Raw genomic sequence first — 16,678 nt, forward strand, 5'->3', positions numbered from 1 at the left:
ATTTATTTGAAATGACATATAATTCAATAAACATGGATACTCCATGAACTGATATGAATCATCATTTCTCCATGCATTATTGGACATTTTAATAAATTACCACAAAATATCTTATCCATGTGGTCAATCTCATAATGTCTAAGACGCAGAAAAAAATAAACTTCTTATCTTTCTCAGGGCACTAGAAGATTCTAAACTTGCTTTAGTTTAGATTATTTCAATATTAACTACTATTCCAGAGAGAATAGTTTGTCATTTGTCCAGTAATGGGAATGTTCAAGAACTAAGGGTTCAGCGGAATTGCTTGTCAGCTCCAGAAGGGGAGAGGAATGAGAGGATGGAGAGAACATGAATCATGAAACCATTGAAAAATATTATTAAAAATTAAATTAAATAATATGAAAAATAGAACTAAGGGTTCACTCTAGTCCAACATGAGGCATTAGAGTAGAACTTGAATGGAAAATGAAAAACAAAAGTATTCATTGAAATTGAGTGCTCGTGACAAATAGAAGAGAAAGAAAAATAAATCTGAGAAAATTTTGTAGAGAGTTATTCAATGAAAACAAAAATTTACAAAATAGTATAGACTTTTTGCCAGATAAAGGAGAACAATACTCGTCCCTATTAACTTTAATAATATAATAGTAAGAATAAAAAATGGGAAGCAGAAATGAAAAGAAAATGATATAAAAGTATTACTTCAGTAGGCTATAATAGATTCAGGATATATTAGCATAATGTATTTGACCCAATTTACCTGTAACCCTATGTCATATACATAATTATAATAAGTCATAATCTAGATGCATATTAGTATGTGTTCATAATTTGTACCTAAATTTTAAATGCTGGAAAGTTTATAAAGGCTAAAAATAGTTCCCTCTTTAGAGCCTTCAATAGATAATTACCTATAAATACCAATTTCCAGAAGTATTTTGCCAGAATAATAGTCAAAACCTCCAAGACACTCTCAAAGATGTGCCAACGTGATATTGTAGAGTATAAACAAGGTTTAGAGTCAGTGAATCCTTAAGGCAAGGTGAGTGTGCTAATTCCTGGTCCTTCAGTAAGTCAAGCACACAAAAATCTTGTTCCCTAAGGGCTTCAGATTTTCTGCAAGCTTTCATTTTCATATGACATAACTAGACCTTAGAAAAATCACCTTGGCAACTGAGCAGCAGATGGATTGGCATGAGAGGACCTGAGGCAGAGAAACAATCAGAAGACCATTCCAGTAGTCCAGATAGGAGGTGATGAACAGACGATGAACATCCAAACTAGGGTTGTGGTTGTCTGGGTAAAGAAAAGGGAACTTATACAAGAAATATTGTAAAGGTAGCAATGACAAGATTTAGCACTAAAATTGATATGTGGAGTGAGCAAGAATGAGGATTCAATTATGATATTGAAGTTATAAGTATGATGTCTTATCTATCTAGGAAGATAGTGATATCCTCAACAATAGTAAGGAAACTTGGAAGAGGAGAAAGCTTTTAGGAAAAAGAATAACTCCTGGTTTTTGATATGTTGAATTTGAAATGTCTATGGGAGTAGTTGATGTCAACTTAGAGAAAAATCTGTAGTAAAATGCCAGAGGTCCTGTGATGGTCAACAATTTTACCAAAGACTTGGATGAAACCATAAACTTGTCAGATTTGCAGATGATACAAGGTACGAAGAATGGCTAAGAAACTAGGTGAGAATCAGGATCTAAGAAGACCTCAAAAGGCCAAAACAAAGAGCAGGACTGAATGATGAAATTCACTCAAATATTCAAATGGTAGACATAGATTACCAATATGTGTATTCCTTCCAATAATTCCACTCTTCTATATCTTGTGCAATTCATTTTCATGTCCTCCTATAAATTCGCCATAGGGATCCACCCTATAAGCCAGATGTTGTGTGGAGCACTGGGGATACAAGAATGAAAAATTTCCACAATGTCAAAGGGCTTTTATTTTATAATGAAGATACTTTAGAGCATACATACTGTCTATTAGTCATTCCTTACTCTCATCACATAATCAGACAATCATCATTTTTTAACTTACAAATTTCTTTGATGGTATTCTTTACTCTGATTTTTCCTGATATGGGTGTGTGTGTGTGTGTGTGTGTGTGTGTGTGTGTGTGTGTGTGTGTGTGTGGGTATGGAGGTATATGGATGGATGGATATACTAGTGGATAAGTTCTATAGGTCCATTTAACCCTGAGCTCAGTGTGGACAATAAACCTTTTTCATCCGCTTAGTTTTTCCTGAGCTGATAGCTAAACCATACCTCTTTAAGTGGTTATGAATCTCACTTCAGTGTTTAATGCAATCAGTGCCATATCATCTAAAAACAGAAGCATCTGTAGTATACATGGAAAGAATCATTTTCTTGGATTCTGCTCTGGATCTTTAGCCATTCATATGAATGATATGTAAAAGAGGAAACTTAATCAGAATCTATCTAATCTAACACTTCTCATTTTAGAGATGAAGAAACTGAGGTCCAGAGAGGTTAATTGTGAAGGGAAAGAAACAAGAATTTATTAAATGCCTGCTAGGCATTGTGCAAAGTACTCTATGGATATTTCATTTGATCCTCTGAACAACACAGAGGTGAATGTTATTATACTCCCTATTTTACAGATAAGGGAACTGGGGCAGACAGAGGGTAAGTGACTTATTCAGGGTCACATGGCTAGGAAGTGTCTGATGTCATATTTGAATTCAGATCTTCCTGAATCCAATCCCAGTGTTCTATAACTATACTACATTCGCACATCTTAAATAACTTGCCCAGTGTCACACAGGTAGTAAGTAGAAGAGTAGAAAAATGAACCCTGCTACTCTAATTTCGAATCCAAATCTCTCTCCATTATACCATGCTGCCTAGATTTTTTTTCCATGATAATAGTGGACACTACTTTGTTATAGTCAACAAATTATAAGTGCAGTAGAATCTTGTACATTAGTCACCTTTTAGTCAATCACATAATGATAAAGAAGTGGCCAACTGTAGAATCATTTGTAAAAGGCTGTTCCCTTTTAAGACTTTTATTTAGGATGGTTTCAACAAGCAAATGTTCAGCTCGAACACATTTAATTTTATTCAGATTGTTATGAGGAGTATAGATGACAGCTTGAGGAAATCTTGGACTTCATGGACATTCCATAATGGAATGAAGCCAGTGTTTGAAAAGAGTGAGTGTGGTTTGGCCAAGCTGAAGGAAGGAGGTTTTGGCTGTGTGGTCCAGCTTTGCCAAGTATCCAAGGAGCTGATAGAGTGGGATTTGGATTTCACTGAGAATAAGATACTTCAAGCAGCTATCGTGGTCTAGGTAGAGGAAAGATCTTGATTATCTGCTGGTGGACAGCAGATTTATCTACCTTACTCCCTGGAGTATTTTTGGATTGACTGGCTGTGTATTGGACTTGTTGCTGGTTCCTGTGACAACTGTGATCATCTTGGAGCACCATGGATCAGTGTAGTTAGAAGCCTACCTCTCTAGCCCTCTCTCATTCTAGTTAGTGATTTAGCTTAGTTTAGACCTTAGTTTAGTTAAATCATTTGGGCTATTCCATAGTGTAGTAAACCCTTCTCTTCCACTTCCCTCATTTAATATCAATAAACCCAGTTTTTTTGTACTTCCTGTCTCCTCTAAGGCATTAAGAACCCACATCTTGAAGTTACCCACTTGACTGGCTTTCTGTGGTTGATAGATTGTCAGTTAGCTGACCAACTGTCATTCCCAAACCTCACATCCCCATTTGGTTTCCCTATGTTTACCTGTCAGTCCTTCCCTTGTGAGGTGTGGGAGTGTCCCCAGTTTGTCTGGCATCTAGTTATTCCCCTATTCCCAGTATTTTATTTTTCAAGATGGAAAAGTAGTTACTAGTCACATATAAGTCAATAACAATTGATGTTCTCTTTATTAACTTTTTAAGGTAGTAATTCCAAGATTTCTTTTCTCCACATATTTGGTATCTTCTCCTTTGGATTTCTTGAATATCAATCTCTTGGGGCACTTAATTAAGTCAATTTCAGCACTGACTTTCTTTGTAGTCTAGTACCACTACTTCTACCATCTTTGTTCTCTTCAATTACATTTCTATCTCCTTTATATGTCCATCCATAATTCTGATGTTTATATACAAGAACAAAGGCCCTGTTGTCTTTGAATATAAAAAAGTATTTTTACTAAAAACAATTTAACAATTCTTTTCAACTTTTTTGTCTATTGTTTCTTCTTCTAGCTTCACCCTAAAAAGCTCTGTGATTAATTTTATTTAGTTGAGTCTCCTGTCAAACTTTCTTTAAATTGATTTTTTTTCTTTTGCTGTTTCTGAGGTATTGTTTATAATCTTTGACCAATCTCTTCTATAGAATTTTATAAGTGAGTATTTTAAATCCATGTAGTTCTTGCCTACCATTTTTATCTACTTAGCTAGGTGTTTACTAAATTTATATTTTTAGGTTCATTTGGCTACCTGAAGTATACATTACTCTCCTGATACAATCACCTTGTATTTTAGGTCCATAGTCTCATGGAAATTGAAGTCATAAGAACTTTAATTAGGCCTGTCCTTAATAGCCTGATAGCAAATGCCTTCATTCCCCTTAGGCATGCCCTTATTACATATTAAGATGAATATTCAAAATCTGAAGTATGTCCAGAAGAAGGTAATCAGGATTTTTAGGAATCTTGAAATCAGTATCTATAAAAAAACTAGTTGAAGAGCCTTGGGATACTTAGCCAACATTAAAGAAGACTTGGGTGGGAATATGATCACCATCTTTAAATAATTTAAGACTTAAAAGGTTTGAAGGCCTACTATTAAATAAACTTGTTTGTGCATCAGAGCTTAAGAATAAAAACCACGTGGCAAAAAATTGGAAAATGAGGGGATGCCCTTCCACTGGAGAATGGCTGAACAAATTGTGGTATCTGTTGGTGATGGAATATTATTGTGCTAAAAGGAATAATGAACTGGAGGAATTCCATGTGAACTGGAAAGACCTCCAGGAATTGATGCAGAGTGAAAGGAGCAGAAACAGGAGAACATTGTACACAGAGACTGATACACTGTGGCACAATAGAATGTAATGGATGTCTCTAGTAGCAGCAATGCAATGATCCAGGACAATTCTGAGGGATTTATGAGAAAGAATGCTATTCACATCAAGAGAAAGAACTGTGAGAATAGAAACACCAAAGAAAAACAACTGCTTAATTGCATGGTTTGATTGGGTATGACTGGGGATGTAGACTCTAAATGATTACCCTAGTGCAAATATTAAAAATATGGAAATAGGTCTTGGTCAATGACACCTGTAAAACCCTGTGGAATTGTTCATTGGCTATGGGATGGGGTTGAGAGGAGGGGAGGAAAAAAACATGAATCATGTAACCATGGGAGAATATTCTAAATTGATTAATTAAATAAATAAACTTAAAAAAGAATAAGAACCACAATTTTAATTTTTTGAAGTACTTCAACTGGTACCTATGTCAATCTCTTCTCAAGCAAGAATCCCTTCAACAACATAAGTGATCAGTGATTATCTGATCACTGACTGACAGCCTCCAATAAAACAATATTCACTACTTTCTGTGGCATCCTGTTTCACTTTTGGAAATCTCTAATAATTAGAAAGGTTTTACTTAGAGCAAACCTCTCAGGTATTTTGTAACATTCACTCATTCTCCCTAGTTGTTATCTCTGTAGTCAAGCAAAATTGTCTGATTTCTGTTCCACATTTATAATAATGAAATTAAATCTGCCCTGCCCATCCTTAATCTAATCACCAAAAGTGAGAACATCCCCACTTAATTCACAAGTTGGGAGGTCTGTGACCCATATGTGCTAGAGTGAGTGACGAATCAAAATTTACTTACCGCCTCCTGGGCAGTCCTAAGAAAAACATCTGTTGTGATTGGCTGGACTTGTAAACTAAGAGGAAGGCACAGGAAGTGATGCAAAAGAAGCCCCTTTAAAAGAGAGTGCAGTTCAGTGAGTTTAGCTCTCTTTGACCTGAAGGAGCTCTGGCTTGGACCTTGGACTCACTCTTCGGCCTGAAACATAACCTGAATGCACTCTGGCTAGGACCTTGGATTTGGTGATACTGTTCTTAAATCTCTTCCTTAAAACTACATATGGTGAGTGAAGAAGGCTTACTACCTTAGCCTCCCTGGGAGCACTCCCCAGAAGCTCCCTTAATTGGGAGAAGCCCTCATGGCTAAATCCCTTGTTAAATGACTTTTAGGCTCTTGGCTGGGACCTCTGGACCACTGCCAGAGTAAAGCCCAGACTTGAATATAAATCTAGTTCATTAAGTTAGATCTCTTACTCTACCCTCTTCTCATCTCTCTACTTCCACTTTCTCCTATATTTTGTAAATAAATTACTAAAATCATTTTAGGAATTGGTATTTATTCAGTTCCTTGGTGACCACACTTTTAAATATTGATATTCAACCAGAAAAACCCTTTTTCCCTCTTACACATCACAGTCCTTCAGGTATTTGAAGATGACTGTCATAACCCATTCCAGTACCCTACTCCACCAAGTTGTCTCTTCTTTAGGACAGACATCCTTATTTCCTTCAACTAAACCCACTATGGTTTCAAATTTCAAGTCCTCCCACCATCCCAGTTACTCTCTTCTGGATGTATTCCAAATTGTTTATATCTTTTCTACAATGTCAGTCAGTCAACAAGCATTTCTTAAGTAACTACTATGTGCCAGGCATTGTGCTGAGCACTGGAATTTGTACCTTAAGCAAAAAAAACAAAAGTTGAGTTCTGTCAGGAAAGAGTGAAGCAAAACTATCATCTCCCTTCTCTATTACACTAAGCCTCTTTCTTTAAAGTTTTGTGAATACCTTTGTTTTAATCCCATAGTTATTTTCCTGTATCCAAATATCTGTTCTCCATATCAAAACTAGTAATCAGGGGGCAGCTGGATAGCTCAGTGGATTGAGAGTCAGGCCTAGAGACAGGAGGTCCTAGGTTCAAATCCGGCCTCAGACACTTCCCAGCTGTGTGACCCTGGGCAAGTCACTTGACCCCTATTGCCCACCCTTATCACTCTTCCACCTATGAGCCAATAAACAGAAGTTAAGTGTTAAAAAAAAAACTAGTAATCACCACCAGAGTTCAGCTGCTTCCTAATATGGTTATCATTTATATTATTGTAGGTTTTTAGCTTGTTTTCCTTGTTCTGTCTAGTTCACTTTGGATCAGTTCACAAGTCTTCCTTTCGTTTTTGGAATTCATCTTAATCAATTCTTTGATACAATAGGATTCCATTACATTCATAAATTTATATGCCTCAATTTGTTCAGCCACCCCTGAGGTGATAGAAACTCACTTTTTTTCCCCAATTGTTTGATCTCATCAAAAAAAATATGCATCACAAGGAACGAATGTGTGCATATGTGTGACATGTTGTTCTGTCTGATATCCTTGGAAAAAATTACTGAGTCACTCTTAATATAAGTAGGTATAGAATCAACTTTTATTTGGCAGCAATGTCATACTGCTGACTTACATGTACTTACAATCCATTAATACTCCATATGAATTACATTAAATAAGAATAAGTGAACAAGTCCAAAGCCTTGATGTGTGATCACAAAGTAAAATGCAGATAATTTTGAAGTCCTGCTTGGGGCAGAAAGAGGATAATATATTCTCTTTAGTTAATGATTTAACTCCCGCACCTGACTCGGCAGACAGCAATAATAGTGGCAGGGTCTAATCTCATGGGACAAGGTTATAGCCAAAAAGCATGATTATTGGAAACTCAGTATTAAATACAACATTGGTGGTTGGTGAGATGTCACTGGTCACCAGGAAAGGAACCTGCTGAATCCTGAATAAATCTTGTCACATAGATGGCATAGGCGTTTGATTCAGAGAAACCTAAGGTACCACTAATAGATCTCTGGAGACTTGCCTTTAACATCATCTTCTTTTTATAGATGAAATTCCCTAAGGTCATAGTTCTTAAATCTATAAAATAGATGTTGCACTCCAATTTTGAGGCTCCAAGAATACTCAAGGTAGTCAGATGGAGTTCCTGAACATTCTTCAACAAATGATAGGAAAGGCCTCCAACTTTATGTTAAATATGGAGATACTACTTTAGAGAATGGTATTCACAGAATCAGTGCCTATTAAATATATGGGCTTACTAGACTGAGCTGAGTTGTCAGGAGATGGTTATATGAAGAAATGTTATAGTTGTATCTTGGAATGGATACAATGAGTAATTTCCTAGTTATGAAGAAGTGGTATTAGTCAAGAAATGATAATTATGGGCAGAGAAATTGATTGAAGGTGACAAAAGTCAGTCTTATATTGCCCTTCGGAATCTTTTCAAAAGATGGGTCTATCATAGCCCCTTAGTTGTCTCTGACATCTCTTCAGGTATGGGTCAATTATGGCAACTGAGACCAAAAGAATGGTCAACTCTTTTCCATTAATTATATTCATTATACACCTTCCATATAAATGAGACAATCAAGACCAAAAGTATGGTCTACCTTGATCAATAATATCTCATAAATCAGAGGTTCTAAAACCAAGGCCCATAAATTCAGATTCAACATGTATGAAAATGAATGGGAACTTTCTTTTCACTAATCTTTAACTGAAATCTAGCATTTCCTTCAGTTATATTTTAAAAAAACATTATTCTGGGGGCAGCTGGGTAGCTCAGTGGATTGAGAGGCAGGCCTAGAGACAGAAGGTGCTAGGTTCAAATCTGGCCTCAGACACTTCCCAGCTGTGTGACCCTGAGCAAGTCACTTGACCCCCATTGCCTACCCTTACCACTCTTCTGCCTTGGAGCCAATACACAGTATTGGCTCCAAGACAGAAGGTAATGGTTTTAAAAATATAAATAAATAACTAACATTATTCTAATACCATATACTCCACTAGACTAACAAAGAAGTTTGATCCAAAAAGAGGTTACAAACTTCTCTTCTAGAGTATTTTGGACCTATTCTGATGGGACATGGACTAGTATACAGAGCAAGTGTTTCTATAAGAGGAAAAAGGAGCTTGAAATCATAGACTAAGATAGTCTTTTTGGGGAATAGCAGAAAACATGTTACATTCAAGGAAGGAATTCAAGGAATTGCCTTTTTTTAATCCTACATCTAAAGACTACATGGGCACATATTCTCTAGGGGCTCAAGTTAAACAACATATAATCCTCATGTAGCACCCCATATGCCCTATATCAAAAGCATCAAACACATGGAGATTAGGTCAATATTATTCTCAATCAAGGGCAAACAAGATTAAAATATATTAGGAAATATTTAACAAAATAAATTAAAATAAAATAAAGTACAGATAATGGTAACATGGTTTTAAGTCAACAAGCAAACAACAGAAATATTTTTGTATGGTTTATTGGTCTTCATTTAATATTTGAGTTTGACACAATTTTCCTTTTTTGAACTCAATAATTGATAGGAATTTAGAATGAAGTAATAATATATGGGCTATATGTACTCAGAACTGAATATTAGAAGCTGTTTGACAATAGAGTATGATAACACAATTATCTCTTTTTGTTCTGGACAATTTACTTCAATTAATGAAACCTGAGATCATACTGAGGAATCTAAATGATATAGTAGATAGTGTGCCAGACCAAAAGTCAGGAAGACTCATCTTTCCAAGTTCAAATCTGGCCTGAGATCCTTACTAACTGTGTGACTCTGACATTTAACCCTGCTTGCCTTAGTTTTCTCATCTGTAAAGTGAGTTGGAGAAGAAAATGGCAAACCATTCCAGTATCTTTGCCAAGAAAACTCCAAATAGTGTCACATAGAGTTGAACACAAGTGAAACAACTAAACAACAAAAGATCAAAAAGTAATTTGACTTGGTAAATAGTATCATTGATTCATGCTGAAACTGATGTTTGCAATCCTTCCACCCTCAATTTAAATGGATCTGTATATATGCACAAATGCATATATATGTATGTATATGTATATATGCATATATGTGATATATATCATAACTTGGACTCAGTAAGCAATGGGCCCAAACAGTTGATAGAAGCCCAAGACTATAAAAAAGGCATAGAATATCAGTGAGAGAACTTGACAAATACTTAAGATCAAAAGAACATAGATTAAGAACTGGAAGAGATTTTAAAAGCTATCAATTGCAAATCCTACTTTCATTTATAAATGATGCAACTAAAGCACAAAAATTTTAAATAACTTGCACAGAATCCCACAGTAAGTTTCTAGAGTGAGATTTGAAACAAAGCCTTCCTTACACTAACTCCACTGATATCCATGACAGCATATTGCCTGATTATAGCTGACTGATGCCAACTTTATAGGAATATGGTATTTAGGGTTGGAAGAGACCTTTAAGAGACTTTTGTTCAAATTCATTTATCAGAATAGGAAATTTAGGCTTACATAGGTGAAGTAACAAGCCTATTCTTATGATAGTAATAAACCCAGAGCCAAGATTAAAATACAGATTCCCTAATTTTAGATCCAATGCCCTTTCCAATACACCAGGCTGTCTTTAAAGTCTTAAAAAGATATTTCTATCAAAAATCACAAGATTGATTTGAAATACAATTACAGCAGTAAAAGTCCATATGCATAACTTCCAGGAGTGGAGACAAGATGGTGAAATAAAGGAAGCACTCAGCCAAGTTCTCCCAATATTCCCCTTCAAACAACTTTAAAATAATGCCTCAAATTGAATTTTGGAGTGGGAGAACCAAAAAAAAGGTCAGGAGATATATTCTTTTAGCTCAAGACAGCATAGACAGTCAGAAGGAGAGATCTGTGACATAGGGGTGAAGGCTGGCACAGAGCGCACAAGGTGGTGGGATTAGGTAGTGGCAAAAGAAGCAATAGCTTCTGGGAGTTCTCAACCAGATATAGTAAAGGGGTCAGACAACTAGTCAGAAAGATTATAGGGAACTCTTCTGCTAGTACTGGATGCAGAACTAGATTCTGCTTGGCAACTCCATTTCCTAAACCTGCTTCTGGGTCAGTTTTCAAGAGAGAAAGGAGTATTTATTATAACAAAGGAGCAGCAGCCCTAGGAGCAGTATTACATCCAATAGAATGGGAGTATGGACCCTGAGAAACATTGGGATTGAAATCCCAAGGCATCAGAGACCTTTCCTGGGTAAAGACCAGAGTGTAAACCAACAGAACAGTGACCCCCCCCCACCTCTTCTCAGATCAATAACCATGGAAGCACCAAAACTTCCAAAACCCCAGAATTAACTCTGAAAACATCAATGCAAAAAGCCAAAAGAATGAGACACTATCTCTCCTTCCACCAATACCAGGAATAAGACCTAACCTTAACGAAGAATATGTTCATAAAAATCCACTTTATTGACAAGGAAGATCAAGACATAAACTCAAAAAAGAAGAAAACAACAATGACAAAACAACTATGAGCAAAGCATCAAGAAAAATATGGATTGCAAAATCTAGAAACAATATCTGTAAAATCTGAAAAATGATTTTCAAGATAAAAAAGCATGAGAGGAGGAAAATTGGACAGAGAAAATGAAAGTAAAGGAAGAACATTATAAAAATAAAATTAACAAGGGGTAGCTAGGTGGTTCAATCAATTGAAAGACAGGACTTGAGATGAGAGGACTTTTGTTCATTAAGTATGTCTCAGACACTTCCTAGCTATGAGACCCTGGGCAAGTCACTTAACTTACATACCTAACGCTTAACTCTCCCTTTTTAAAAACCTCTTCTCTTCCATAATAGAATCTATACTAAGTGTCAAATGGAAAAAGAAGATCAAAATCTTACTGAAGAAAATAATTTTTATTTTTTTATTATTTTTATTATTTTTATTTTTTTTGAAGTTAACTTGAATTTTATTTTTTAGAAAAATTTTCCATGTTTACATGATTTATGTTCTTACTCTCCCCTCCACCTCACCAAAACCCTATGGATCCTGCGTTTCCACTCCTGTATTTCTTCCTCTGAATTTGGATAGCGTTCTTTTCCTTAAGTCCCTCAGAATTGTCCTGGATCATTGCATTGCTGCTATTACAGAAGTCCATTACATTTGATTTTACCATAGTGTATCAGTCTCTGTGTATAATGTTCTTCTGGCTCTGCTCCTTTCACTCTGCATCAATTCCTGGAGGTCTTAACAGTTCACATGGAAGTTCTCCATTTTATTATTCCTTTGAGCACAATAGCATTCCATCACCAACATATACCACAATTTGTTCAGCCATTCCCCAATTGAAGGGCATACCCTCCCTTGCCGGTTTTTTGCCAGCACAAAGAGCACAACTATAAACATTGTTGTACAAGTCGTTTTTCCCTATGATCTCATAGGGGTACAAACCCAGCAATGGTATGGCTGGATCAAAGTGCAGGCAGTCTTTTAGCTCTCTTTGGGCATAGTTCCAAATTGCCATCCAGAATGGTTGGATCAGTTCACAACTCTATCAGCAAAGCATTAATGTCCAAATTTTGCCACTCCAAAATTTATCATTCTCCCCTGCTGTCATTTTAGCCAATCTGCTAGGTGTAAGGTGGTATCTGAGAGTTGTTCTGATTTGCATTTATCTAATTATTAGAGATTTAGAACACTTTCACATGTGCTTATTGATAGTTTTGATTTCTTTATTTGAAAATTGCCTATTCATGTCCCTTGCCCATTTATCAGTTGGGGAATGGTTTGATTTTTTTATACAATTGATTTAGCTCTTTGTATATTAGAGAAATGAGACCTCTATGAGAGTTTTTTATTGTAAAGATTTTTGTCCCATTTTGTTGTTTCCCTTCTTATTTTGTTTCCATTGTTTTTGTTTGTACAAAACCTTTTTAATTTAATATAATCAAAATCATTTATTTTACATTTTGCAATTTTCTCTAACTCTTGCTTGGTTTAAAAATCTTTCCTTTCCCAGAGATCTGACAGGTATACTATTTTGTGCTCACTTAATTTATATATAGTTTCCTTCTTCATATTCAAGTCATTCACCCATTCTGAATTTATCTTGGTGTAGGGTGTGAGATGTTGACCTAAACCTAATCTCTCCCATATTGTTTTCCAATTTTCCCAGCAGTATTTGTCAAATAGTGGATATTTGTCCCAAAAGTTGGGCTATTTGGGTTATCACACCCTGTTTTGCTGACGTCACTTACCCAGTCTATTCCACTGATCCATCCTTCTGTCTCTTAGCCAGTACCATATTGTTTTGATGACCACTACTTTATAGTACAGCATAATATCTAGTACAGCTAGGTCACTTTCCTTCACATTTTTTTCATTATTTCCCTTATATTCTTAATCTTTTTTTCTTCCAGATGCACTTTGTTATAATTTTTCTAATTCAGTAAAAAATTTTCTTGGTAGTTTAATAGGTATGGCACTAAATAAGTAAATTAATTTGGATAGTATGGTCATTTTTATTATGTTAGCTCATCCTACCCATGAGCAATCAATGTTTTCCCAATTGCTTAGATCTAGTTATAATTGTTTGGAAAGTGTTTTGAAGTTGTGTTCATATAATTCCTGTTTTTGTTTTGGTAGATAGATTCCTAAGTATTTTATATTCTATAGGGTGATTTTAAATGGCATTTCTCTTTCTAACTCTTGCTACTGAGATGTGTTGGACATATATATAGTAATGCTGATAATTTATGTGCATTTATTTTGTATCCTGCTACGTTGCTAAAGTTGTTGATTATTTCCACTAGCTTTTTAGTTGATTCTCTAGAATTTTTTAAGTATCTGCAAAGAGTGCTCATATCATCTGCAAAGAGTGATAGCTTGGTCTCTTCATTGCCTATTTTAATACGTTCAATTTCTTTTTCTTCTCTAATTGCTACTGCTAGTGTTTCTAGTAAAATGTTAAATAATAGAAGGTGATAATGGGCATCCTTGTTTTACTCCTGATCTTATTGGAAAGGCTTCTCATTTATCCCCAAAGCATATGATGCTTCTTGATGGTTTTAGATATATACTGTTTATTATTTTTAGGAAAAGTCTTTCTATTCCTACACTTTCCAGTGTTTTCAATATGAATGGGTGTTGCATTTTGTCAAAGGCTTTTTCAGCATCTATTGAGATAAACATGTGATTTTTGTTTGTTAGCTTGTTGATATGGTCCAATATGTGGATGGTTTTCCTAATGTTAAACCATCCTTGCATTCCTGGTATAAATCCCACCTGATCATGGTGGATAATCCTCTTGATCACTTGCTGGAGTCTTTTTGCTAGTATTCTATTTAAGATTTTTGCATCTATGTTCCTTAGGGAGATTGGTCTGTAGTTTTCTTTCTCTGTTTTTGATCTACCTGGCTTTGGAATCAGTACCATATTAGTGTCATAAAAGGAATTTGGTAGAAGTCCTTCTTTGCTTATATCAAATAATTTGTATAGTATTGGGATTATTTGTTCTTTGAATATTTGATAGAATTCACTTGTGAATCCATCAGGCCCTGGAGATTTTTTCTTAGGGCAGTGAAGGACAAACTATGGCCCATGGGCAGATGCAGCCCCTAGAAATGTTCTCTCCCACCATGCAATATTATCCCTAATCTGATGAATACAATGAGTAGGATAAAATATAATGAAACTGTGAAAGAGTTGCCTTAGAAACAGACTGACAGATGAGTATTTCCTTTCCTTTGACCCCCTCTTTAAAAAGTTTGCCTATCACTGTCTTAGAGAGTACTTTGATGACTTGTTCAATTTCTTTTTCTGATATGGGATTATTTAAGTAATCTATTTCCTCTGCTGTTAATATAAACAATTTATACTTTTGTAAATATTCATTCATATCACCTAGATTGCTATATTTATTACCATATAACTAGGCAAAATAGTTTTTTCTTTTTAAAATGTTTATTAATATTTATTTTTTAGAAAAGTTAAGATGCTTACATAATTCATGCTCTTACTTTCCCCTTCATCCCCTGACCTCCCACCCCATGGCGATGTGCATTTCCACTGGTTTTTAACAAGATCAAGACCTATTTCCAAATCTTTGATAGTTCAATTGGTGTGGTTGTTTTGTGTCTACATCCCCAATCATGTCCGCCTCAACCCATGTGTTCAAGCAGTTGTTTTTCTTCTCTTTCTACTCCCGTAGTTCTTCCTCTGAATGTAGGTAGTGTTCTTTACCATAAGTCCCTCAGAATTGTCCTGAGTAATTGCATTGCTGCTAGTACAGAAGTCCTCTACATTAGATTTTACCACAGTGTATTGGTCTCTGTGTATAATGTTCTTCAGGCTCTGATCCTTTCGCTCTGCATCAGTACCGGGAGGTCTTTCCAGTTCATATGGAATTCTTCCAGTTTATTATTCCTTTGAGCACAATAGTATTCCATCATCAGCATATACTACAATTTATTCAGCCATTCCCCAATTAAAGGACATACCATCACTTTCCAGTTTTTTGCCACCACAAAAAGCATGGCTATAAATATTTTCGTACAAGTCTGTTTATCTATGACCTCTTTGGGGTTTTGTCTTAATTTCTTCTTCATTAGAAGTGAGGTCTCCCTTTCCATTTTGATACTATTAATTTGGTTTTTTCTTTCCTTTTTTATTATGTTAACTGTTTTTTTCAAAGTACCAGCTTCTAGTATTATTTATTAATTCAATAGTTCTTTTACTTTCAATTTTATTAATTTATCCTTTGATTTTTAGTAGTTATAATTTAGTTTTCATCTGGGGATTTTTAATTTGTTCAGTTTCTAATTTTTTAAGTTGAACGTCCAATTTATTGGCCTCTTCCCTCCCTAATTTGTTAATATATGCACTTAATGATATAAATTTTCTCCTTAATACCACTTTGCCTGCATCCCATAGGTTTTGGTAAAAAGTTTCATTGTTCTTATTCTCTTCAATGAAATTATTGTTTCTATGATTTGTTCTATAAGTTATTTTGGAGAATCATATTATTTAATTTCCAATGAGGTTTTGGTTTGCCTCTCCATGTAACCTTGCTAATAACTATTTTTATTCCATTATGACCTGATACATTTCCATTTATTATTTCTGCTTTTTTGCATTTCTTTGCCATTTTTCTATAACTTAGTACATGGTCAATCTTTGTGAATATTCCATGTGCTGCTGAAAAGGTCTATTCGCTTTTGGCCTTATTTATTTTTCTCCCTATGTCTATTAACTCTAATTTTTCTAGGATTTCATTTACCTCTCTTATCTCTTTCTTATTTATTTTTTGGTTTGATTTATCTAGATCTGATAGAGGAAGGTTCAGGGATCCTTTTAGTATAGTTTTATTATCCATTTCCTCCTTGAGCTCTGCCAGTTTCTCCTTTAGAAATTTACATGCTATAACCTTTTGTGCATACATGTTGAGTACTGCTATTTCTTCATTGTTTATACTGCCTTTTATCAGGATGTAATTACCTTCTCTATCTCTTTTAACAAGATCTATTTTTACTTTGGCTTTGTCAGAAATCATGATTGCACCTCCTGCCTTCTTTTTCTCAGTTAAGGCCCAATATATTTTGCTCCAGCCATTTATTTTTACTCTATGTATGTCTACCTATCTCTTGTAGACAACATATGGTAGAAGTTCAGTTTCTCATCCACTCTGTATTTGCTTCCATTTTATGGGTGAGTACAACCCATTTATATTAAGAATTATAATTATCAAC

Source organism: Gracilinanus agilis, chromosome 4, assembly GCF_016433145.1.
Source record: "Gracilinanus agilis isolate LMUSP501 chromosome 4, AgileGrace, whole genome shotgun sequence".
Taxonomy (NCBI): Eukaryota; Metazoa; Chordata; class Mammalia; order Didelphimorphia; family Didelphidae; genus Gracilinanus; species Gracilinanus agilis.